The sequence below is a fragment of the Ptiloglossa arizonensis genome, chromosome 11 (genome assembly GCF_051014685.1).
Source record: "Ptiloglossa arizonensis isolate GNS036 chromosome 11, iyPtiAriz1_principal, whole genome shotgun sequence".
Classification (NCBI taxonomy): domain Eukaryota; kingdom Metazoa; phylum Arthropoda; class Insecta; order Hymenoptera; family Colletidae; genus Ptiloglossa; species Ptiloglossa arizonensis.
In genome coordinates, this window is record NC_135058.1 from 2,632,308 (window position 1) to 2,656,906 (window position 24,599).

Below are 24,599 nucleotides of genomic sequence, written 5' to 3' on the forward strand. Positions count from 1 at the left end.
TAAAAGATAAATATCTTTTTATCCGTTACTCGTTGAATAAAAATTAGTATTTGAATTGTATAATAGAATAAAATATTTCGCAACGAATCAATACAAATTTAACTTTTTAATGGAATAAATCGCCATATATTGGTTTTATTCGTCGTCCTTTATTCGAATAGAATCTTACCCAACTCCGATACAAGTATTTTTGTATCAAAAAGTCTTTCGAAGAATCTTACTTTAAAAATATTGTAAATGCGAGTTTTCCGACTACTAGCTGATGTATGGACAGTGTATATTTACGACAGACTACTTTTTTTTCTACTTTACATATTCTTTCGTACATCTGTGTCTTTATACCTGCGCAATAAAGATGTAAAATAAAATAAAAATCTTTCGTCCTGCCCAGGCAAACCGATTGGAAATTTTGTTTCATAATGTCGTACGAACTAATAACGAATTTTATTTTCGGAACAGTGGGAGCCCTTTTTCCCCGTCGTTTATCGGGAATTTAGAAATTTCGCTAAGTAAATTCTTCAGGGTCGGCATCGAGCGGGCGCTTCAATATTATTACGCCCTCTTGGAACTTCAGAGATGATAATCGACGGGAGGGTCCGCCATTGTAGGAAGTGCCTCTGTGGCCGCGAGGTAATTTCATTTGTTGAGCGCAATCTCTTAGCGGCCGACTTTTGGAAGGTCGCATGATCCAGGTACGACGAAATTGCTCTGACAGGTGTAACACCGCGTTAGCTTTCTTTAGGGCTAACACGTTCTGGGCGGCCGCTCGAAAGGATGTACTTTATACATTATGGATGAGCGTGTACTTCGGGGCTTAAGATCGTTTAGTTTCTTCAAGCCCGATGCAATAAATGTTTCGTGGAAGGTTTCCTCGATTTTATATAATTTTGTCGTATTTTCTTCCGCGATGTTCAACGTTGCTCCCCTTTGAGAAACTACCGAAACCATTTTACGAAAACACTCTACTCGTAATAGCGTAAAATCGGGACGAGACAAATTTAATCGCGTCAAGAGAAAAAGGTCTGATATCGCAAATATCGTATCCCATTTCAAATTCTATACTTTTAAATTGACAAAATACCGAGAAGTAACTACTAAATTAAAAAAAAAACTTACGATAACACGGAATTAAGGCGCTGTGGGTTGTATCGTAATAAATTTTATTCAGGTGGTTTTATATCGCGAATATCATCCTCTATTTTAAATTGCAAAATTACAGAGAGAGAAAATCCTCGCGGAGAGAATATTTTTAAATACGATTATTACATACAGCTGTTCAAAGCTGTTGAAAAACGACTTTGTTGGAAAATTACATTACCTACTTTGTTTACTTATTCCAAGTAAGAAATTTATTTTATGGATACACGAAAGAAGAATTTTCTTAGTATTGTAAGAAAAATACGAAAAGTGTGCTCTTAGAGCAACGATACTAAAATTATTCGCTTATTATTTTCTACGAATGATATACTTCCCGACGATTTAGGATTTCATAATTTACCCTAATAATTGTTTTATAATAAAATTATTTCGTTTCCAAATTACATTATTCCAAACAGCGAGCCCAACGACCGAATTTAGAGGTGTAATAAACTTATGCGGGATAATTCCGACGAGATAATCACCGATTTGTCTGCCTCAGGTGCAGACATTTGACGGGCGCAACATTCAAAAACAACGGACCTCGCTTCGCTTGAATAATTCATCGCAATGTTCGTTCGCGAACGATCGCCAGCGTACTCCCTTGGTGGAGCTACATCGGCGTTACAAATCGCTCGCGTACACGCAACACCGAAAGAAACTCTCGCAAGACCGTATTCACATTCTCTTCTGGTTCATCTGACACGGCATGCGTTTCAAGCATAGTTAAACATTAACGGCGCACGGGTAACCACCCACTACTCTCTGAGATTGGCCGGTATCTGTATTATTAAATTTAATCCGGCTATCCGACCGGCTCGATTTATCTGTCCGAATTTCTCGTTCACCCTCTTTCGTGGTCGGCCGAACTTTCTTCCTCTCTTTCGACATTGACGTTGTTACGCCAGACTATAGTAAATCACTTGTTCTCACTTCGCCGATCAAAAAGCTTTCCTTTAAAAACATTAGGTACCTCGAGGGAATTACAAAAATTGCACGAGCAACCGTCCCACGAATATCGAAAAACTGAAAACACGAAGGTATACTAGGTGGTTCGATAAGTTTAATCGTTTGGTAAAACTTATTCAACGACCTATTATTAGCAAAATGTTAGAGAGCTCGTAGCCAAGATCACTTTACTGGTGTAATAGCATCGCAGCATCTAGTAACGACTAGAATGTAATATCGGTGAAAATGTGGTCGAAGTTCGATATCTCGACAAACAAACTAGGTCTTTTCTCATATGCAGTTTACAGCAAACAGAAATCTAGACACAAGTATGCGTTCTAGAGAGGCGTACCGATTGCAATGAAAAAAGTTGATCCGAAAAGTTCGACCAATCCTGTTATTCGCGCAACTCAAATTGACTCACGAGGGTTTGACTACTTTTTAAACCTCTGCAATACTCCTCGATATTTTTTCGTACTGACCCTTTGAATAGGATTACCGCACTTACAAATAACGATCGAATTGATTTTTTTTCCACGTGATTTTAGTATACCTGTGCGTTATGTTTTGTACACGTTCTTTTCGTAATTTTCCGTAATTGAATCGGATAAACTTACAAGATCCGAATGACGTTAACCATCTTGATGGCTACTTCGCAGAGTAGAAAAACAGAGTACCGTCTCGCGTAGCGTGAAAAGGGAATTGTGACGTTTATGAGCGACTCGCTCGACTTTGTATACATCGGGACACGAGCGAAAAACAGTGACAGGCGGTGGGGATAATGCTCGAGATTGCTCGAGCTTCAGCCGCACCTCGTCTACTTTGCACGCTTTATCTTGTATTTTATTTCTCGTGGTAAACGAATGTTGGTCTTCTATGCGCACGACCCTACAAACTTTGCGCAATAAAGACGTTGAACGAAATCTATCCATCTATGTTTGTATATACTTCTCCCCGTTTCGTCACTTGAAAGTCGATTCTCATAGAATACTCGATAGTTATTTGAAAATAATTTGTTACTCTTACCTATCATCGAGGAATAAAGAAACAAAATGAACGAAAAGTAAAATAATTTCGTAACATAACGCAAAACAGAAATTACAACATTACAACGAAAAAGTTTCTCTCGAAGGATCCTTTTTCCCTCAAAAATTGTATACGATAAAATACTCATTAGGTTGTTCGGAAAGTCATTTCGTTTTTGGTGAAAATAAAACACAGTTTTTTTAGAGTGTATAAACATTTTATCGAATTATATATTCTCCATTTTGGTAAACGAAATGACTTTTTGTACAACCCGATATAATATATCGTTGGAAAATTTTCCCAAAATAATTTTTCGTTTTCGTATATCGATAAAGGAGAAAGAAGTACACTTTTTTGAACGATCATATTCGTGAAAATAAATGAAAGATAAAATAACTTTACGATGTAACACGAGACAAAAGTTGTATCAAGATACGATACAAAAAATCTTTATCCCCCTTTGTTTTGAAAAGTGGACAGACCGACTGATTTCTCCGGTATATTTTCTCCACGACGAGGAACTCCAGGTATTGTAAATATTTTCATGCATTTTCAATTGATTCGATATCGCACCACGAATCATCCAACGACACACGAGCGGTGGTGTCTGTACTTTGTGCACGTTTTCCTCTCACAGAGAGCTCTACTCTCTCGACACTCGTACGCTTATTTTCTCGTCTCCTTCGCAGACTGTTTTAATATCTGTCTCAGACGGAGATACGTCTCAATCAATTTCTTCGCGGAGTTTCTCCATCCAGGGTAGCCGTCTCTTGGGAAATGCGAGAAGAGGCGCGTACCTTCGGGAAAGCGCGCGAAGCCGACTCCAGTGTGCGAACAAGTGTCTGTGTTGTTGCGGTATTTGTATACGGGGTACGTGTTGCGATACGGAACCAGCGACTTTGGAAACTTGTTACCGCGGAGACGACGAATTTTCGAGCGAGTACGAGCCGACACAGGGAACTTCTTCCGTAAACCCTTCCTAGATGTTTTTTGGCTTTATGAAATCGAGAGGAAGTTTCTTCCGCTTTCTGGACGAGAAACGACAATATAGGTGTTTGGTTTCTATTCCTTGGTGCCCTCGCGACGGAGTTTCAAGCTGTAACTTTGATCCTAATACCAATTTTATGCAGCGTACCGTGGACAATCTATGTGAATTTTTTTTCGTTTAAACATTATCGCATAATACGTAAATTCGAGCATCTATACGCGCATCGGGCGGTAGAATTATAAACACGTTATAGTTTTTTTTCGCAATAACGATATACGTCTTAAAAAGTCAATATATTCGTCGTTATTTTCTTGTATCTTATTTTTGAACAATTTTCGTATCTTTTATACGAACACCTTTACGAATTAAAAATCATTTTCAGTTATTCGGTTCTGACCAACGGAACGGCTGTTGTCACGACCAGTCATGGAGCGATGCAAAAATGTAAATATTTCAGCTTCCGATTTTTTAAATACTAATTTAAATAAAAGATATCTTTTTAAATAAAAAATAAATACACCCTCAAATGGTTAAGAAACAGATCCATGGAATTACGTTCGGCGAAAGTTAATTACAGCCAAGGATACAGTGGCTGATAATTTATCATCGAATAATCGTTCATCGAGTCGTTAAGTTAAAAGAGGAAGGACTTGGAAGTATTCGTTTCTAACGGTTCGAACATTATCTGAAAAATGACGCTACAGTTTCTCGGACGATGAAAGATCACGTGCGTGCCAATAGCAATCACGGCGCGGACATTTTCCCTCTTTTCTAAGAATTTCACGAAACGCACGGCACACCCCCGGGAAAAACTAAACTCGATCGTCGACGATCATTTCCATCACAGTATCGCAATGGTAAACGCTAAAGAATACTTAGAACGCAATTACGGATCGAATCGCGTTTAGACGTCACGAACCACGCGTTAGATCGAATTATAGACATCACGAACTAGGCATTAGATCACATTTAGACATCACGAACAACGCGTAATAACACGGATTAGAAACGATTCGCATCGTAGCTTAGTTACTTTAGCGATCCGTATTTAAATCGTTGTAATGGTACTATTAAATGTAACGAGTGCATCGCCTAGTGAGTGTTGAATTAAAAACACGTAACATCGTTGGATTCCAATTATATAAAATAATGCGTTACATTGACGCAGATATGAGATCGTTAAATTATAGATAATTCAACATTTGTCGCGTTAATCTGCATTCTTTCGGCCAAAATCAACACTCTGATCGTTCGATCGAACATGTATTTGTACTCGATATTGCTTCCCTTGTTCCTTCGCGAATGTTCCATCTATGTGCTCTGCGTTGCAAATCCTCGACGATTGAACGTATTTGGAACCATTTAAAATACGCGGTACAATCCATCTTACGCAGGATACTACAGATTCGACAGTCCTTACGTCGGTCGACGAACATAAATTAGGAAGCGTTATTCCAATTTGAAACTTCGTCTCGATCTTCTCGCTCGAATTTCCCTTCCCTGACCTTTCCTTGGATGCATCTGCTCTGCTCCACGACTACATATCCAATCCCGTACCGACCACTTCCAATTTTCCTCTAACCGATTCCGACTGCTCCGCCAATTACAAAGAACAAGATCTTAGCTCGTAAGCGAATATATAGAATCTAATCAAATCGTCGACAGCCATCTTCGCGAGTATCTAAATTGTATTTCGTTCGGATACTACAAATTGTCGTTGTTGCACATTGCGTGCAATTTCATACTTCTCGTGCATCGAGCGCGCTAGATTAATTTCACGCAAGTAAAATATTAATACATTCCACAAACGCACTCGGACAGATACATTGCGATATTCCGAATTGCTATTCGCTCGAGTATTTTATAACGCAAAATCTCGATGAAACTTTTCGTCGATCTCCATATATATATTATTACAATTTATCGATTTTTTACGAAGTAATAAATATTATTCTCCACGAACCTTTCTGTCGACGGCATGCAATCTGACATTTTTTTACATTTGTCTAGAATAAAAAATCAAACGGAATTTTTCTCGTTATGGAATCGTACGCATCTAACTTAAATCCCGTTTAAGAAATATAAAACGAACGATCCGGAATATCTCTCAAATTTCCAGAGAAATTTATTCTATATTATTCGAGTTTTTTCCATAAAATTAACGCAAAGGGGAGATAATCCATCGATTCTCTCCGTAATCGACACTTTGGTATTTCGAAACCGCTCCGATCCTTCGACCTTATTCGTGTCCAATCGACCAACATCGGTCACCTCTATACGAATGTTCCTTCTGCGTACAAGTTTCGAGAAAGTCCATCGTCGTTCCAGGCGGTGCGACCGGGAATATTTCCATGTCAATCGTCTCGGTAGACTCTTACACGGGTAGAAACATTGTCCGACGATCACGGGAAGGGGAAGAAGAGTCACGGTCGTGGAGAAACTTGGGAAAAGCCCGCTGCGGAAGTCTCTGGGGAAATTCCTCGTCACGGAGGAGTCGGACGGAAATCTTGCCGTTTCTCGTTGTGTACTCGCGGAAACGGGTGGGAACTTTTAATTCCCCGTGAAAATCAGGACGTACGACCACCACGCGAAAAATCGAAACCGCAGTCGGCCCTCGTGGGCGCGAAGTCAAACATCCCGTGCCGACGATTCGTATTTATTGCAGCAACGAGGAATCGAAGGAGAGAAAGCGAGAGAGAGAGAGGGGGGTAGGGGAGATAGAGAGAGAGACAGAGAGACTGGTGAGATTTACGACGACGAAGAATTTACCGCGATAGGGACGCCATGCGTCCCACACGCACTGAAAAAGGATCGACGATGATTCCATCGACTCTCAGTGTGCCATTAAAGCGGAAGCGTGTCTGAGCTCGACGTCGCGTCGGTGAAATCGTCGAGCGAAGCAAGAGGGAAGGAAGAAGCTCCTTTCTCGAATCGAATCGTAACGTTTCAACGGTTTCATCGGTCTCGAGGCTTAAACGGTGCAACGCGGGTAAATAGAGAGGAAAAAAATCAAAAAAATGATATAGAACGTTGGAGGTGAGCGTGGAAGCTTCGGGGTACGAAGAACGATTTGCTCTTGGCACGAAGGTTGCATCGAGTGGGAGATTTTCAATTTTTTAAATTAACGATGTTATTTCGACGTCGGGCGTATTTATGAAGGAAACGTTGGCAGGTTTACAATTTTTTAATCGGGTCGAATGGAACATTTTTTACGAGACGATATCGGCGTGGATCAGTGTCAAAGTTAACGATTACTATTTTTATGCCGGTTGTATTTATTTGTGTAATATTTTCTTGTAAGTCTCTTCGTACTTTCTATGGTTTTGAATCGGTTCGAGAAAAACTTTTTTCTTAAATCGTTTTCTTAGAAGGTAATTTCTGTTTGGAGAATAGTTTTCTCGATAAATTTCACGCAGTGTAGGATCAACGAAACGTTGTTTTATCGTTGTCGGTAGGTCTTATACTTTTTTAACTAATCGTGCGCGAGAAATATTCGAAGGATGAAATACACATTCGTGTTGTAATGCGGTCGTAGAGATTCTACTTTTTTATCGGCGAAGTATTTGGCGGAGATACCATTGTGGTTAAGACGCGTCGAAAATGGTTCAAGAACGGTCGTTCGAACGATGCGCGTACAAAGATAGTTGAATAATATCTCGGGAGCTCGCGGAAGAATTTAATCGTCGAGTGGCAAAATATTCCGAGCTTTCGACGAAGTCAATATCGCTCCACAAGTGTATTTTGATTCGAAGCCAGAGCAATTTTTACAAATCTCGAACCGAGAAGTTCGCTGATCTTCGGGAAAGAATGATATCTGGCGAAGAAAATTAAGTAATTCACCGAACGAACGTTTATTCTCCAAAAATATACAAATCTATTTTTGATCAAAAATTGAGAACTTTCCGTAAACCTCGATCGTACGGAACACTATCGAATAAGAGGAACGAACGTAGTATCGATGTTAAAAGGATGAAGATTTCTATTATTTTCACTTTGGTGAGGAAAGTCGAGAAAAATATATTCGCTCGCCGTAGGAGAGAGAAGAACGAAAACTTTCATGGAGGAGTTCCACGCGAAAATATTTCACGAGTCGTTCGTGTTCTGGCAAAATCTCCCCTCGATGGACGAAATCGGAGTTTCGAGCAAATGTCGGAGAGCTTTGCGCGAGACTTGTGATCGGAAATTGCACTTCGGGACGTAGCGAAAATGCTCACCTCGGAAACGTAAGAAAGTTCTCGCGACGTTAAATAAAAGAAATTTGCCCCTTCGATCGTTTCGCGTCCAACGTTTATGTTCCGTTGAAGTCTCTCAAACGGTGACTTTAAACGCGTAACTTTTCGTCCTTTTATTTCGATGGGAGATTAATGCAAGGATTCGAAGTGAGCTTTCTCTAAACCGGTATCCTACTTTACGTAATCTCAGGATAACGCTCGAGTGTTCGTACAACAAACGCCATATACCTTGCGTGGAATGGTAAGTTCTCTGCTAACAGAATATAGTATGCTATTATTTGCTTTGGTCGTTAAGCAGCTCCCAGCGGCTCGAATTGCGCGTAAAGGAACAGCGAAGTGTTTGTAGTCCATTGCTCGCAACGCGAAATGTACCTTGTTGACCGAACCTCGTACGAGTTCTTTATTTTCTAAACGAACAAACTACCATTGGGTCGTCGAATCGTTTTTATACAGACGAACGAAGAAGATCGGGACTGGAATCCTTCATCGTAACAATATGTATATTTTTTTAACGATAGATCGAAGCAAGATTATCAATTTTAAAGACGGTAGATTTTTCAACGAGAGAATTTTACAGAAATTGAAACAACAATAGTTTACGTAAATGTATATTTTCAAGCGAAATACGCGTCTTCGATTACTTTTCAGCAGACAGAAAAATGAAAGTTGAGCAAGAATCTACGAAAGAATAAAAATTGAGGATAAGATATCGAGAGAAGGTAAATCGAAAATGTAAAGAGAGGAATAAATGAGATGCAAAAAAACGGCGTAAGTAACGTACACGATGAATCGAAAGGAAACGATAAAGAATACCGTTATTACTGCTGTATTCACCTTTCAGCCATGACTCGAAAGAATACCATTACCCGGAAGATTTATTTCGCGCGAATTTTGTAATCAATTTTCACGAACATTTTACAATCGATTCTCGCAAATCGATGGGAAATCTATTCTTCGATCTTTCCACGGAATCTATAGAATCCCGATGTCGCTGTCTGAACGCGAGAGCTAATAAATAACGAACAAATCCCTTCGATGTTGCGAGTCACGGTGAGATCGGAACTTCGCCCATCATCCGCGCGTCTCTTTACAATTCCAAATCTTTTCAACGCGCTCGCTACTTTCTCCCTCACGGAAAAGCCTCGCGATGTGTCGAAATGTCCGAACAACAGATGCGGGTTACCAACGCGGGGATAGACCTTAAGATCTTCGCCAACAGATGTTGCAGTTACACAACCCCACCCCCCTTCTTCGCTCCCCCAGTCGGCAACCGGCAGCCCTTATCGGCACGGTAACAAACACTTCGAACCTGCTTGGAATGCTCGATACGGCTCGATCCTCATGAAATATGAACTACGATAGGCACATACGTCCTTCTCAACGATGGAACTGTAGCGCAATTTGCTCGAGGATCACGGACTTCTTCCTATGGGTGGATACGTATCGATATCCACGGTAAACACTCGTTATTTGCTAAATGGCACCTTTATCCTTTATAACGGTACTCCAAGTTACAGCCGACGTATCTCGAAATCCACTGTTCGTTTCCATTTCTTTTCGAATACGAGAATTTTAAATATATCTTTTACAAGCGAACATCGATTCCTTCCCTTTGGGGTCGAATTCACCATCGAATAACAAATATTCCATCCAGCTTCGTCTCGAACGTTTGTAGCCATTTTTGTGTTCGAATTGTTTTCTTTACAGTCGACGTCGGAGCGTCGGGTGACTGAGAATTTATAGTTGGAAGCTCGGAGCACAAGGATACGCAGAAGGGGATTAGAATACAATGGTCAGACTTCTTGCTATGCAGTCCACGGGTAGGATCCCAGGTGTTCGTTATCGAAGGACTCGAGAGATGCTCGGTAGACAATCGATTTTGGATAATCCTACGGATAAATGGGGATTATCCGATGGATTTAAATCGACCTGGCCGAGCAATAGATTCCGCGTGTTCGTTTCTGTTCGTTAGGAAAGTGTTCGATCAAGTGTTTACCTGTTCCATTGAAAACGTGGTGTACATACCGCGTTACGACAACTGCTGTTCTTCCTACTGTCTCGTCAGCTCGAAATAAACCGATAAATTAGAGAACGCATTTACTCACTGCGAAGCGAAGTAATTTCGAGACGCACGGCGATTCGTTTCTTTCGTTCGTTCGGCAAATACCGATTTATTCGATTCGCCGCCATCGAACGCGACCACCGTCACGAAATCCCCGTTTCTTACAGGTTTCGTACCAAACCACCGACCCGTTCCGACAAATTGCCCGTCCTAACGTCCAATGTCCCGACGTTTAAGGCAAAGGTCCGCCAAATAGCCCTCGTTGTCCCTCGTCTGTCTCGCGTCTCTCGTCTCCGGCCATTTATTCGCAAAGTTATCAAAACGCTCTTCACGGAACGGGGATATACATACGTTATATAGACGTTGGCGGTCGGTATCGTTCGAGCCGATAAACCGTGTTTTTCGAGCACGTGCACCGCGCACCAGCGAGTGCATCGATCCCGCTTCGTCGACTTTTTTCACGGCGCGCGACGACGAGTGGAACACGTTTTTCTATTTCTTTCGAGTCGTCTCAAAGACCCGATCTTTCGACACAGTCGCGAGTTCTAACTAATTGCACCCGCGGGCATGGAAAAGAGCGTTCCGCGCGTTTCGCATTTCGCGCGGAACCGCGATTGAAACGTCGCGAATTAATCGAGGTATTAACGCTTTATGATGAAAAAGAGAGAGAGAGAGAGAGAGAGAGAGAAAATAAAAAAAGAGAGGAAGTAGCGCGACACAGCGCGAAAGCCGCGGGAACATCGTCAGGGGAAAAAGGGAAACTGGGTTACGGGACGACGAGGAGGACGGGTTCGCGCGAAACGAGCGTTAGGCGTGTTCGGCGTAAGGATCCGCCGCGCCACTTAGGGATTTCGTCGACCGTGACAATTAGTGGGAAACGTTATCATTCGTTAAAATCCACCGTCGAGCCGAACGCCCGAGAAATTAGAAGTCGACGGAACTCGCTGCCGTCTCTTTGGACGGTTACCAAAGCGGTTTAACGACAGTCAAGTAAATACACGGAACATGTCGCAATTGCCGACAGCGAGTAAACCGTACGTGACTGGGTTTCCATGACCAGAACCCCCGAACCAAACCAGACAGAAAATTGTATTTTTCTGTCGGGAATATGTCACGGGGATGGAATCTAGTTAGAGATCCCCTGAAACGGAATCTAGTTAGAGATCCGTTGAAATTCCGTTCGTTAAATTTAATTCGCTTCGCGGAGTTGCTTGCTAGCGTAAGCTGCCTCCGGAAATATCGCTCGTACGAATCGACGACTTTTCCCTGTTTTTCCGCTAGGAGCGCCGCCGAAATCGTTCTTACCAATTTCCGATCAATTTTTTTTGCCCGAAGCTTCAAAATAATAACGACTCGCGGATATATCCGTTCGCTTTCCGGGTGCATTCGTTGATCGCGAGGAAGCGTTATTTTTGTTCAACGGTAACAGTCGCGATAGGATTATACTTGCGCGTTGGAAAGGATTCTAAATTCAACGAAATTTCGTGTAATTTTAACGAATATTGCTAACGATGACGTCGAAGTGCAAGGAAAAAATACATCGAGAAGGAATGTTACTCTTAGGTGAAATGCCTCGAGTATTTCGAAATTTTGTTGCCAGTTTAGTTTTCGGAAAGAACGATAATGCTTAAAATCAATTTCTGATAATTATTTATATTATATTTTATTTGTATTGATTGATCGTATCGTTGATAAAGAGTGGCGAGAGGATTGCGACCGATATCGTATAATTGTGCACGAATGCGTAAACGAAGAATGATGTTTAGAATAAAACTATTTTCATGTATCGATATTTGGTACTTCAAGGATACATTTAAGTAGACTCCGATCAATGATATTATACGGTGAAATTATAAATTGCAATAAATATTGGCACTTTGAAACAGACGGACGAGAAAAGGTCGATAAAGGTAAGTTTAAACTGCATCTTCTCGTTACGCAGACACTCGGGCCGATATTTTGTCACACGAGTCACTGTTTGTGAAATTCTACGAGGCACTTTGGAAGGATACCAACATGTTACCCGTACCGATAAGGGAATTGCCAGAAAACGTTGAAGAACGCGAACGAAGTTCGATCAAACGTAAATTGCATTTCTTCGATAATACCATAAAACAGTAATAGATATTCGGGTATAACGGTTACCTTGAGTTTTATCGTCTAAAAGAGGTATATTAGGATGTACGTTGAATTTGCATTTAATAATAGCGAAAATATCGCGATACGCCCTGCTCCGTCCATTTGTTGCCAAAATTGTGAAACGGAACAATCTTCGATATGCTTCGAACGGTTAACGAAAAGAAATCTGACGGTAAAAAATGTCGGTAACTGCTACGATGAAAACAAAGAGACAACGAAAATAGGAGAGAAAGAAACGAGGATTCTCCGTCGCAGTAACAATTTTCCTTGTATTTTTCCAGCCGACCGTAAAACGAAACCAAAAAGGAGAAGAAAAAAATAAATAAATGGGGGGAAAAACGAGTACTCTCTTCGACGTTGACAACGATGTTTCATCGAAATGAATTCCAGGCTCCAATGTTACGAACATTTGAAAAACGAATTAAACAACTTTTGTAATTACGATCGGGGAACGCTGCCCCGGTAATGGGCGCTTTGGACGCGTACCAACCGATTAACCACCGCACATGGGAAACGTTCGAGGAAATAAAAACGGAAGGTAAACTGAACGTGTTCTGTGTCCGTAACGCTGACAGCGAAGCCGCGGTTTCCGTTGCATCGGCTTGAAAATAGATGGAAAAGAACGGTACTCTATAGAAAATACCAAAAAGTTGCTTTCAATTCGAGTTCCTATGGATACCGGAGTCGATTCTTTTGTAAGTCCTTTAGATTAGATCTGTATTTGCTTCGTGAATAGCGCATGCCAAACGCGAACATAAAGAATCACCACCGGTGGTGCACGAGTAAATGCAATTATTTAGTTTACCTTGACAATACGTATACGCGATACACGATCGATACGTTAACGCGTATCGCGCGATTGAGCGAGAATCGGCGAATATTTAAAAAGAAAGTAACAAATCTATCGGTAACGCGTTCGAGCATAGACGTTTCGATCGACGCATCGATCGCCACTCTCTTCGACCGCGACGTACCACCATTTTGAAAACGAATACGCATACCCTAACCTTTCCGTTTCAGTTTCACGAACCGCGAACCGACCATCGATAAAAAGTATCGCCCTACTCTTCCATCTTCCTCCGCAAAATATATTTACATTTCAAATAGGAGGAATTTGATTTCGGTAAAAGGAAAACACGATGGAGTGCACTCTCGAAGTACGGTTCGAAGTTCGAAGTTCAAACACCTAGAATTTCCAACGTTAAAACTTGATTTCTACCGAATATTCTTTCCATTGCGCTACTATGAAAAACTATCTCGTCCGTTTAAAGAATTTTCCGCTGGAAAATATATTTTTCAGACAAACGAATTTATTCAGGGAACACACGGAAAAAATGGTAACATTGTAAATTTGTATCGTTGATAATTATATCTTTTTACGCTTCGTTTCCAATATCGTACCGTTTCAATAAAATGTATATTTTTCGCAGAAGATATCAGAGTGACTTTTTCTAACCTACCGATCCATCGATACTGAATCGAGTATCGCTTCAAAGACAGAGCTTAGTACGAATCGATTACTCGAGGAGTACCGTTCACCTTGTGTGGCTTTAGAAATTTATAAACGTGTATTATCTATCTTTTCACCCGTCCAAGTCACGATTATAATCGCTAGAGCTCGAAGAACGTCTTATCGTTCGAAAAAAGGAAGGTGTATCGGATTCTCGTGAAACCGAGGAAAGAAGAATCGACGATTCCATTACCTCGGGATTCTTAGAGGTAAACGTCATCGAGACAAGAAAAAAGAGAGGAAAAACGAGAGTAATTCAAATACGAGTAGCAAAAGTCTTCCTCCTCTTTTATCTGGCTCCTGAATTTTTTCTCGTGTACCTAGCCGAGCGGGAGAAGGGAGATAGTGGGGTTCGGTGCTTTTTTCCTTTCTCTCTTCGGTCTGTTAACGACCACCATCACCGTGGCTGGCCGTTAAATGGCCTGGGCGCGAGATAGATCGGTCTCGCTGAGATTGCGAATATCAATTTCCCAGGGCATCGATGTTAAAATCACGGATTACACCCGTTCGTGCCCGAGATTTACAATGCCGTAACAGTTACGTACGACTGTAATAGTTGGAGACCGCTATACCGATACCATAACGTGAATTCCTGAGGAGACGCGGAACCCTCTTCCCCGAGACGTATTTATTGGTTCGATTAACGTCCTCCGAGGGAGGAAAGAACATTTTTTTCGACGACGCTGCGAACGGAGAACGTTTTTCACTCGCAACGCGGAATGTTAAACGCTTGGAATTTCAGATCTTTAAAAATGGTCACCGTCGTTAAACTCGACGCGTTACGTTTTCGCGATTAGTAATATTAATTTTCGAATGGTCTCGATCTGTCGTTACGGAAACATTTAATCGTACCGTAACGAGTAACATCGATCGCGATTATTTTTAGTCGAACGGATCGAAAAGTGCAATATCGTGGAGTGTATAGTATATAGATTTAAGAGAAAAAAATTCAAGTGTATGTAATTCAGTTTTAAAAATATTTTATAAAATTCTAGTAATTAACCTCGGATACTCCGAATACACGATCTTATCAAAATATGCGTAATCATTTCCGAAGAAATAATTTAGGGAACTTTATTTCTCTTTAGATAGTAACGTACATTTGACGAAAAGGAGACTCAATGTCCGATCGGTCGTACCAAGTGTTAACACTTGTGAAGAGCTACGTTCTCTAGTTGTATTTATAACAATAATTTATAGTTACTTCGTAGACTTCGATTTCTTATACTTTACAAAAATTACGCTACGTATCGATTCAATATGGAATAAATAAGCCGTTAACCGTATCATTTCCTTTTAAGAATTGTTTCTAATAATATCAAAATCTGAACGACACGTTTCCCCGGGTTATCAAGGAAGAAGCTTTCACGAGCAAACGATAATTCTACAAGATGAAAATAATACGGATCGATGTTACATTTGATAGTAAAACACCACGATATTACGAAAATATATTGGCAAAGGAAACTCTGTACGAGGAAGAAAACATCCCCTCAGACGACTCGGTATTCTAATTATTTCAGCAGCCGCATAATTCAAATACTCCATCTATTCAGCTATGCGAAACGGTGGATTCATGAAGCCGTAAGACCAGATTCCAGATACGGAAGCAGATATTAAGTTACGCAGACTACGAAGTTTTGGCTTTAATTCAGACCTCGTTTTGACGTTCAAGAGGTGGACTTGACCTTTCGTCTCTTCTGCATAACGAGACACGGCGAGATAAATGAAGGATACACGTGCATCGTGCCACGTTATATCGCAACGATGCTCAAATAACTCGATAAATGTGCATATTTTTAACGTCTTAAACCGTACGGACAAGATTTATCGAATTCTAGATGGATCGAGATTTAGATGAATTATAAACATTTTCCACGCTCCGTAAATATAGCGAAATTTGTTTACCAAAATCTCGCAAATCTTCGAAACCGAGTGCTCCTACGTTCGAGCAAATATCGTTTCGTTTTGTATCGATGGACCGCCTTCCAAACCTAACCATCCTCCGCAAAATTGTTCTCCGATAGTTCTCTTATGGCTCTAACGACTAATAATTTAATATTGCGAGGCTCGTGCTCGAAAGCACGTTACACGAAGCGTTCAAAGGCGAATTAGGTGAAGAAAATTTTCAAATGCTCGCGTTTCGCTTTGTCGCATACCGGGCGAGTGATATCAAAGCGCGAGAATGCGACGTTTGGCGGCTCTCTGGTGGTGCCAAAATGCAGACGGACCTGCTGTGTAATTACGACACCGTCAGCTTGTAAACGCGACTGTACAAACGTCGTTCATACACATACTCTGTGCACAAGCTTAACGGGATACCTCGACATCAGAGGCTCCATTAATTAAAATTAGCCTCGTGTTATCCATTGTATTTAACCCGGGTGAACATCCAAAGGAAGTTTGTAATTAGATTGAACACGGTCGTGTTGGAGCGCCGGAAATATTGGAAAATTTACGAACAATCGAATCGAACGAAATAAATCATTTACCAAGGGTTAGGTTACTATTCGGTAAAGTATCGCAGATCTGACGCCTGTACTGTACCAAAAAGAGTACGCGTTGATTAAGTTTAATGTACTTTTACCACGACCACTCTGAAAACTCGCTCGAGTTTCTTTCAAATATATTGTACACCTCTTCTCCATCACTTCTCTATTTACATTTCCCTTCCTTTAGTCGACCCTTCCATTTTTCCACAGCTTTTCCGAATAACCAATCCGTGACTAACCATACTCAATTTTTCCATTTTTGATTCCGATTCCTATACTTTGGTTAGAAACGAACGATACTGAAACAAGTTGGACTTGGAATCGTTTAAAACTCACGTTGTTTCTTTTTTTTTCTTCTTTGAATAAGGCGAATTAATTTCTACATTGCGCGCAAAAATCATTTTTCCATGTTCATCAATTGCACAAAATTAAGCGGTCGTGTGACGCGTGTAAAATATTGCTTTTTACACGACCTTCGATCAACATCGTTACTTCGTTGTTAAAAAATTGACCTTAAAAACTCTAATCCAAGAGTCGATCAAACATACGGCAGCGTCTTAAAGTTCGCCGAGTCAGCCTTGCCGACAAGTTCACCAGCGAAGTCTGAACGAAACGCCAACTTATTTTTACTTTCGAGCATACGAGGAAGGAAACGAGATAAATCTCGTAATCGAGATAAATCTTGAAATATTTTTTCGCGTGGAAATACATGTTTCGAGATCTCTCGACGACGTCTAAGGATTGTTGAAACCAAAGTCTTCGCAGTTACGTCACAGAAGTATCTGTTCTAATTTCGAAACATTATTCTATACTGTACTTTACGCGAATCGGCAACTACGATGTCGACATTTCTCAATATCGAATTTTTCCTAGTCGCGTTACAAATCGTGCATAAAAATTCTCGAGGAATTCTTATTTAGTACCGATTACTAATTTCGAAATTTTATCGCACACTGCACTCTATACGAAATGTCTACGATGCGAATATCTCTCTATACTCCAACTCTACACGATATGTCTACGATGGGAACATCTCTCTGTACTCTAACTCCGTACAAAATGCCTATACCGTCTCTCGAATCTCTCGCGACACAAATTGCGCGCAAAGTTTCCCAACAGATTTACACGATGATCATTTTACGACAAATAATGGTCCATCGTTGCTCCGAAAATTGTACCGAATCTCTCGCTCTACTTGAACCAACGACCACGATTCCAACATCCATCGACGTTTCCTCGCGGTTACGTCACGAACCGCGCCAAATCGCGGACCGGTTATTCGACATGGAGCAACGATGCAACGCGAGGATCGTTCATTGATTCGGTACCGGGGGGGCTATTTTTACTCGCGCAAAAAGCGCATCTTTGACAGGAGCCGCTTAACGAAAGGGTCGCCATTGACGTTTACAAGAGCCGATCCAACGGGGGAACGTCGCGTCGCAAGTAGGGCGTAATATTTCCGATATTTCCAATATGTTCCCGGTATCTTCTCGGTGACAGAGACGCGCCCGCGCGCGCGCGCGCGCGCACACCACTGGAATACGAAACAGTGTACATCTCTCTCTCTCTCTCTCTCTCACTCGTGCGGAAATATTCGCGAACACGGTTCACCCTCATCCCCGCGTGTGGTGTACGCGGTTCCGTTGCTAGGAAGACGAACCGTTCGAATACGTCACGCGTGTATCCATCCATCTACCTCTGGCTCGCACGCGCGAGCACGCGCTCCGGACAAAGATATTGCGTTTCGAGCTTAAAGCTCCCCGTTCTATAGTTCGCGCGAGCCCCCTCGTGCATTGTGGACACGCGCGAGCTCGGACGTTTTGTTCGGAGGCACAATGCGAAACCGTGCTTCTTCCGGGTTAGTCGTCCGTCGCTGCGCGCCACGGCAACTGTGAAACCGGCAGGGAGGGATTGGAAAATAAAAAAAAAAAAGGAAAAAGGACACCCCGTGACCATACTTTCGGAAAATAACCAGCCGTTTAATTCGCGAATGAATTTTTGACGCGTTTAATGGACCGTCTTATCCGCGTGAATCGCGCCGTCTCGTCGCTCGTTTGACGCATTATTCAAGCTTACCGCGTGGATTGTTCGCGAGCCGTAACGATGATGCAACGATTATGCGAAGGTTAGGGGAATCGATAGGAAGAGTATCGCGGAAGGTCGAATTAAAGAGACGCTGCGCGATTGAAACCAATTTCGATTTCAACGAGAACGAAACTTTTTCGTTTTACGTTTCTTGTTCCGAAATAGAAATGGTTTTATCGGAGGAGAATTTTGTTTAAATTTATTGGACAGTTGCTAGGTAGATGCAAGTTTCGACGAAACGAACGTTTGTACAGTTTTGATCGAAATATTAAACAATTTCGTTTTCTTTTAGATTTTTCTTTTCGCGTAAAATACAGAACGCTTAGGAGGAACGCGTACGTTTCTTTCAGACTCGAACAATAAGTGGTTACGAGGGAAATATTATAAAGCGATCTTTTTCATTTTCGTTCTCGTTCTAATACAAACAGCCCACGGCAACCGGCTACAGATTTTTGTAAATTGCACACGGCTTTCGGTTTTAGGTCGCGCGCTAGAATCAGGCTGCGAGAAAGAGTTCGTACAGCGTTTCGAGCCTGGTTTTGAATCCCCCACGGGGTATTGCAAAATCTTAAGAAAGAAGGCACACCAGCGATTACGTTACGGATCAAAAGACTATCTGACGGGTCAGCGCGTGTTTTAAATAACGAAACGAGTATTTCGATTTATTGCGTATTTATTAAATATAACGTTATCAAACTCGATTGCGTTCCTTTCGGGAAATTAATTTTACAAAGTCGATACACTTGAAATAATTTACTTAAAAGAACCTACACTCGGGGTTGACGATGTTATATCTAAGAAATTCTGAATGGCTGGAAACGTAAACGGTGGTTGAACAATAAAATATTAAAGAGAACTTGCAAATTAACTTGCACAATCTAAAAATAGATTTCAAAGTAATCCACCAAGATTCAATCACAATTCGGATACATGTTTGCTAATAAAAATGAAAACTTATTCCAACGAGCGAAATGTCAGTCGAAGATAAAAATGATGCGCAATGAAAGAAATTTAACGACAATTCGTGGATGTTGCGACACTCAGCCGTCTTTCGCGCATTAGTTACTTTCTCCGTCGATTAGTTTTCCGTTTCTCGTCTCGTTTCGCCGCGTATTGTTCCCTTGATCGTTAATTCGCCTGGAAATTGCTGTTTTTTGCGCGATCGGTGATCCATCAGCGAACTCATCAAACCCGGTGGAACAAGTAACAAATACACCGATCGATCATCGGTGCTTAGACTTTTCCCGCGCGGCTGTAAGTAATTGTCGGGATCTTGGCGATGGAAAAAAAGTAAGAAGATTTTCGGGAATCTGTTCTCGATCACGTGCTAAGGCGCGTTTCCCCTCGCTGCATACTCGCCGCGTTCAAAATGTAATTTACGGCTCCGAATCGGCCGACATCCATCAACCGAGAAAAAGTGACGGCTCCTCTATTTCTTCGCAGCTGACTGCGATCGCGAGAATCGAGAAAATATCCGAAGATCTATGCGTGTATAACGGGGGCACGAATGCAAGGGATCGGGCACACCACCGTGGATAAATGCAAAAAATTGAACGAACCAGACGAAATCGTATCGAAATTGCTTTCAACGTTCGAACCACCGTATTTGAATTTCATTGTACTTTCCGCAAGTTTATAAAAATTTCTCGCGAATTGTACGCGTTTGAAATTAAAATAATGTAACGAAGAAACTATTTAACCGAAGTTTTACAGTATAGATACGATACGATGAAATACTTTATCGAGAATATAATATATTCCCCAATTGTTGAATTTCTAAAATGTGGTTTACATTTTATCAGTTATGTATATATAGCACGAATAACGTTTACAAAATGAATCGCGTAATCAATTTTTTATTCACTCAATCATTCATCGAATTAAATTTGTCGTTTTCGAATCGATCGAAATGAAATGTTAAATGTTTCGAAACTGAAGAATCGGCGCTTAGATGGCTTTGATAAACGCGGTCGGGATATTATAAATTTACCAGGGATTACTTTCGTATACATTTCTTGTATTTATGAAATATGCGGGCGAATAGAGTAGCCTAGTTTCCTGCAACTGATAAACCAGAAAACACTCGGTTATCGAAACGACTCGGAACTCTATCCATTGTTCCTCGATTGCGGTGAATGAAATCTCCGCTATGAAATACGATAAGTGCGCTATCAAATGCGAACGATACGGAGAACACAGATTCGAATATCCTACACACGAGCATCGATCAGCGTTGGTTATCGCGAAACCGGAAATGCTGCTGCACGACGCACGATTGCCTCTTCGTTCACGCGCTCGCGGATACATTTGTTAAAACGAACCGTTCGATTCGTTCGTACGTTTCATCTTATCGATAGAGACGAAAAATGCTTTCAAATTTTTCGTGCCACCGCATTATTCCGTAAATCCTTTGTTCAATGTTCCAATTTGTAAAACCGTGAGTTTCGCGAATAGGATACAGAAGCCCGTTATCCTTATCCAGAAATTGCCTCGTCCTTATCCAGTTTAAAGTTTTCTTGGCACAACGTGTTCTCAGTTTTAAGGGGATCCGTCTAGCTTTATACAGACACGTGTCTGTAGACGCGCGTTTGCGAGAAACGAGACAAGATGCGAAAAGATTGAGAAAAATTACGATGTGAAATATAGTATCGTTACCGACACTTCGTTTCTAACTCTCCTCCATAGATATTGGCAAATATTTAATCGTACATTTTTAATATTTTCTAAAAGCTCTTTTAGTACCGTATTGGAGTAACTCTAAGAGCGAATTTAGCTTGTGAAATTATTAAAAAATTATTACAAAATGTCTGTCCCGCTTAATCGTATCTCCGATTTATTAACTTTCTTTCGTATTAATCGTGTTCGTATTTTTTGCAATTGGAAACTTTTACCGGTATTGTTCGTATCGAGAAAACTACAACAAAACGTTACGAAAGGGTTCGCAAATTAATAAAATTTAAAGGATTAATTACCATATAAAATGTCGATACAAAATGTTAATTTATGAAAAGAAAATCTCGAGAAACGTTAACGCAAACCCTTCTCTTGATCTTTGCGCGCTGACTACACTCCCAAAGTAGTAATCTAGATTGCGAAACAGTAAATAACTGCACCTTGCTTCCTCTGCAACGTGTCGTGTCCTTCGTTTTTTTTACACCGTATAGAACGTGTATTTTTTTTTCGTCTTCCAACTGCGTTGTTATCTTCAACGCCCACGTAGTCGCAATATTCGGTGTTTTTCGTTACCCGTGGTAAATAAAAAAAAAAAAATATCCACGTATTACGAAACCCTCCACACGTCCAGCAGTTCAATCGAAACGATACAACATTCGGAGTAAACAAATTTGCCGTTGTCGAAGCTTTCGGTTTCCATTAACTCCGTGAGCGATTAATTTCCCAGTAGTCAGTGTTTTCTGGGGGAGTGGGAATCCTATAAAGGGACGTTCGCACCTTTATTGACACTCGATCGTTGTTAAAAATAACCCCCTTTCTCTGTCTCTCACTCTTCTGTTTCCTCTCTCCTCTCTCTCTCCCTCTCCACTTTTTCTGTCCTCTTTCTCTCGTCTCTCTCATTCCCCTCTCTTCCTTTCATCTCTCTCTCTCTCTTTCTCTGTTCCCGTGTATCGCGACGACCTCTGGTCCCATCTTTGTTCATCCCAGGGCACTAGTTTCGTGCACAACGTGTCCACGAAAGCAGAGACCATTGCGCTGGTATTTACCGTCCCCTTGATCGGCACTACGCGGTTGCAGATTTTGCCCGTGGGCGTCGTAGCCACGAAGCTTTCGCGTTAGAGCTTTCGCAATTCAGAACCCCGAAGGGTAGACGCTGCGCGTTCAAACTCCCATCAGGTTGGACCATGGAACCCGGGGTGGCTGCGACACGACGTTGCTTAACCATATAAGGGGGTAAAGGGGGACCATGGGGTGCAAGCTTAATCGGCCAGCTAATTCCTAACGCCTAGCGATGTAGTCCGTAAATCGCGGTCAGATTCGAGTATTAGGGGCGATCGGTAATCGATGACGCATAAATCTTCACCGTGGGTCGAGTTTCGCAAATCCCAAAACTCTGGATCCCTTCTCTCGATCCGAGTCGTTAGGATGACATTAAGGTTTCTTCTCTCGTCTTTTTACTCGAAACACGAAGAAAATCGTCCATTTCTCCGACAAATTGATTCCGCAACAATTGATCCGCAATTCGATTGCTTTTGTTCGTAGAGAGTCTTCGGCGAATACATTATCGTTGCTGGTACGGTGTTTTCGAGGGGATAAAGATAGAAATATTTTTAACGAAAAGGATGAAAAGGTTTCGCGACACTCCCATTTTAGAAATTTTCTTTACTTTGGATTAATAAAATTTGTACAACCCGATGACGGTCACGAAACGTCGTTTTCGTAGAACGGTAAATTATGAATTAGATCGCTCTCGATGAAAAATGGAATTAAATTATTTCACTTGCGAACGATTCATCCAAATGATACAAAAAGAGCAAACGAAATATAGATTTTTCCGATTGTACTTTGACCGATAAAAACAGTTCGTTTCTAATACGACTTTGAAATTTTATCGATCTTGACTATCTTTTCGCGAAGCTCTGTATAATTTTTCGCAGAATTTTGTTCAAATTCGTCTATCCCGTGTGTTGAATTTTGCGCGGATTCTATCCATCGTTGTAACGGTGTGGATTTATGTTTCGTCGGAGCTTCGACCCAGTAAGCACGATTCAAGTGCGAATCGCGATAATAGATTCACTATTCATCGTGTTACGCATGCATCGTCGCATTACGAAACGTGTTACGGTAATCTACGTTTACACAGCGGCGAGCAGTGCGTAACCGGTTCGTCGTATCTGTGCGAATTGAGTCAAATCCTTGTCGGATTTACGTTTCGCATTTACTTAACAAGTGGTCAGTACCCCTTCGCATTCTTGCACCGACAGCTTCTGGACGTTTCATGGAAATATACGCGTCCAAGGCTGGGTTTCGGAATAGCTTTCGACTATAAATCTCGTCCTTGATTTACGTCACGAAATCATTTTAGTAATAATAATAACGGTAACAACCGTACAACGATAACAATACAAATTTGAATCGTTATGTTATTTCGCTTTTTTCCTCGCTCTATAAATTTATCATTATTACTATTTTATATTACGTTCATTTTCTCTGGTATTATTATATTGTATTGAAAAAAATTAAACAGAATCAATGTTATCGAAGAGGATCGAAGAAAAGAAAAAAATCTCAACTTGACTTGGTTTTCTTATGTGTACGATTAAGAAATATTGTAAACGATTTCGAGAAAAAATTAATTAGAAATTTCCAACTACGAATTCTATAGAAACTCGCCAAATCTAGAATTTGAGCGACAGTTTCTTTTTCGTTGTACGGTCTAGGAAAGATTTTATTTCAACGTAGTGATTTTTTACCGGACTCTGAAACAGAATTGTGTAAATTTCGCGCCTACGTTACGAAGTAAGGAGCATGTGTTGGTAACGTTAAATATTTAGTCGAGAGGGATGCAGGCGCTAAGTGAAGCTTAACGATATTAGCCGCTGTCTGGAAGGTTCATAACGATCAGCATCAAATTACGGTGTCCCCTAGCCTTAATAAGTACTCAGTTTACCCGAAGATGGCGAAAGTACGCTTTTTAACGTTTTAATGGCGAGACACTCAATTAAGGAAGGACGTTGCCTCGCAACCTGTGACGCTGGACAATAGACTTTTGGTACTATTTTTCTAACGCGCGGGTTTAACGTGTGCCTTCGTTTCTTCGTAGCGCGGACGGAACGTTCAACCGTGATATACAGGGTGTTTCGTTTGGTTCGCGCGTTCAAAGTGTCGTGTTGTTTTTAACGACGCTGAAAAATGTTTCGGGCAGAGGTTGTTTGTTTCGATGGAAAAAATACAGCTAAGAATATTTTCCCCGAGATTACTTGTTTCGAAATTTCAAAGGTAGTTGATGCTTTCTTGACAGCTATAT

General features: G+C 41.1%; 1 protein-coding gene across 1 annotated transcript in view; it reads right to left on the bottom strand.

The window, feature by feature from the left end:
* The window catches only part of Hwt (SH2 domain-containing adapter heavyweight), a 291,059-nt gene that overhangs the window by 3,673 nt on the left and 262,787 nt on the right, over nt 1-24,599 (bottom strand). The window lies entirely within an intron of this gene.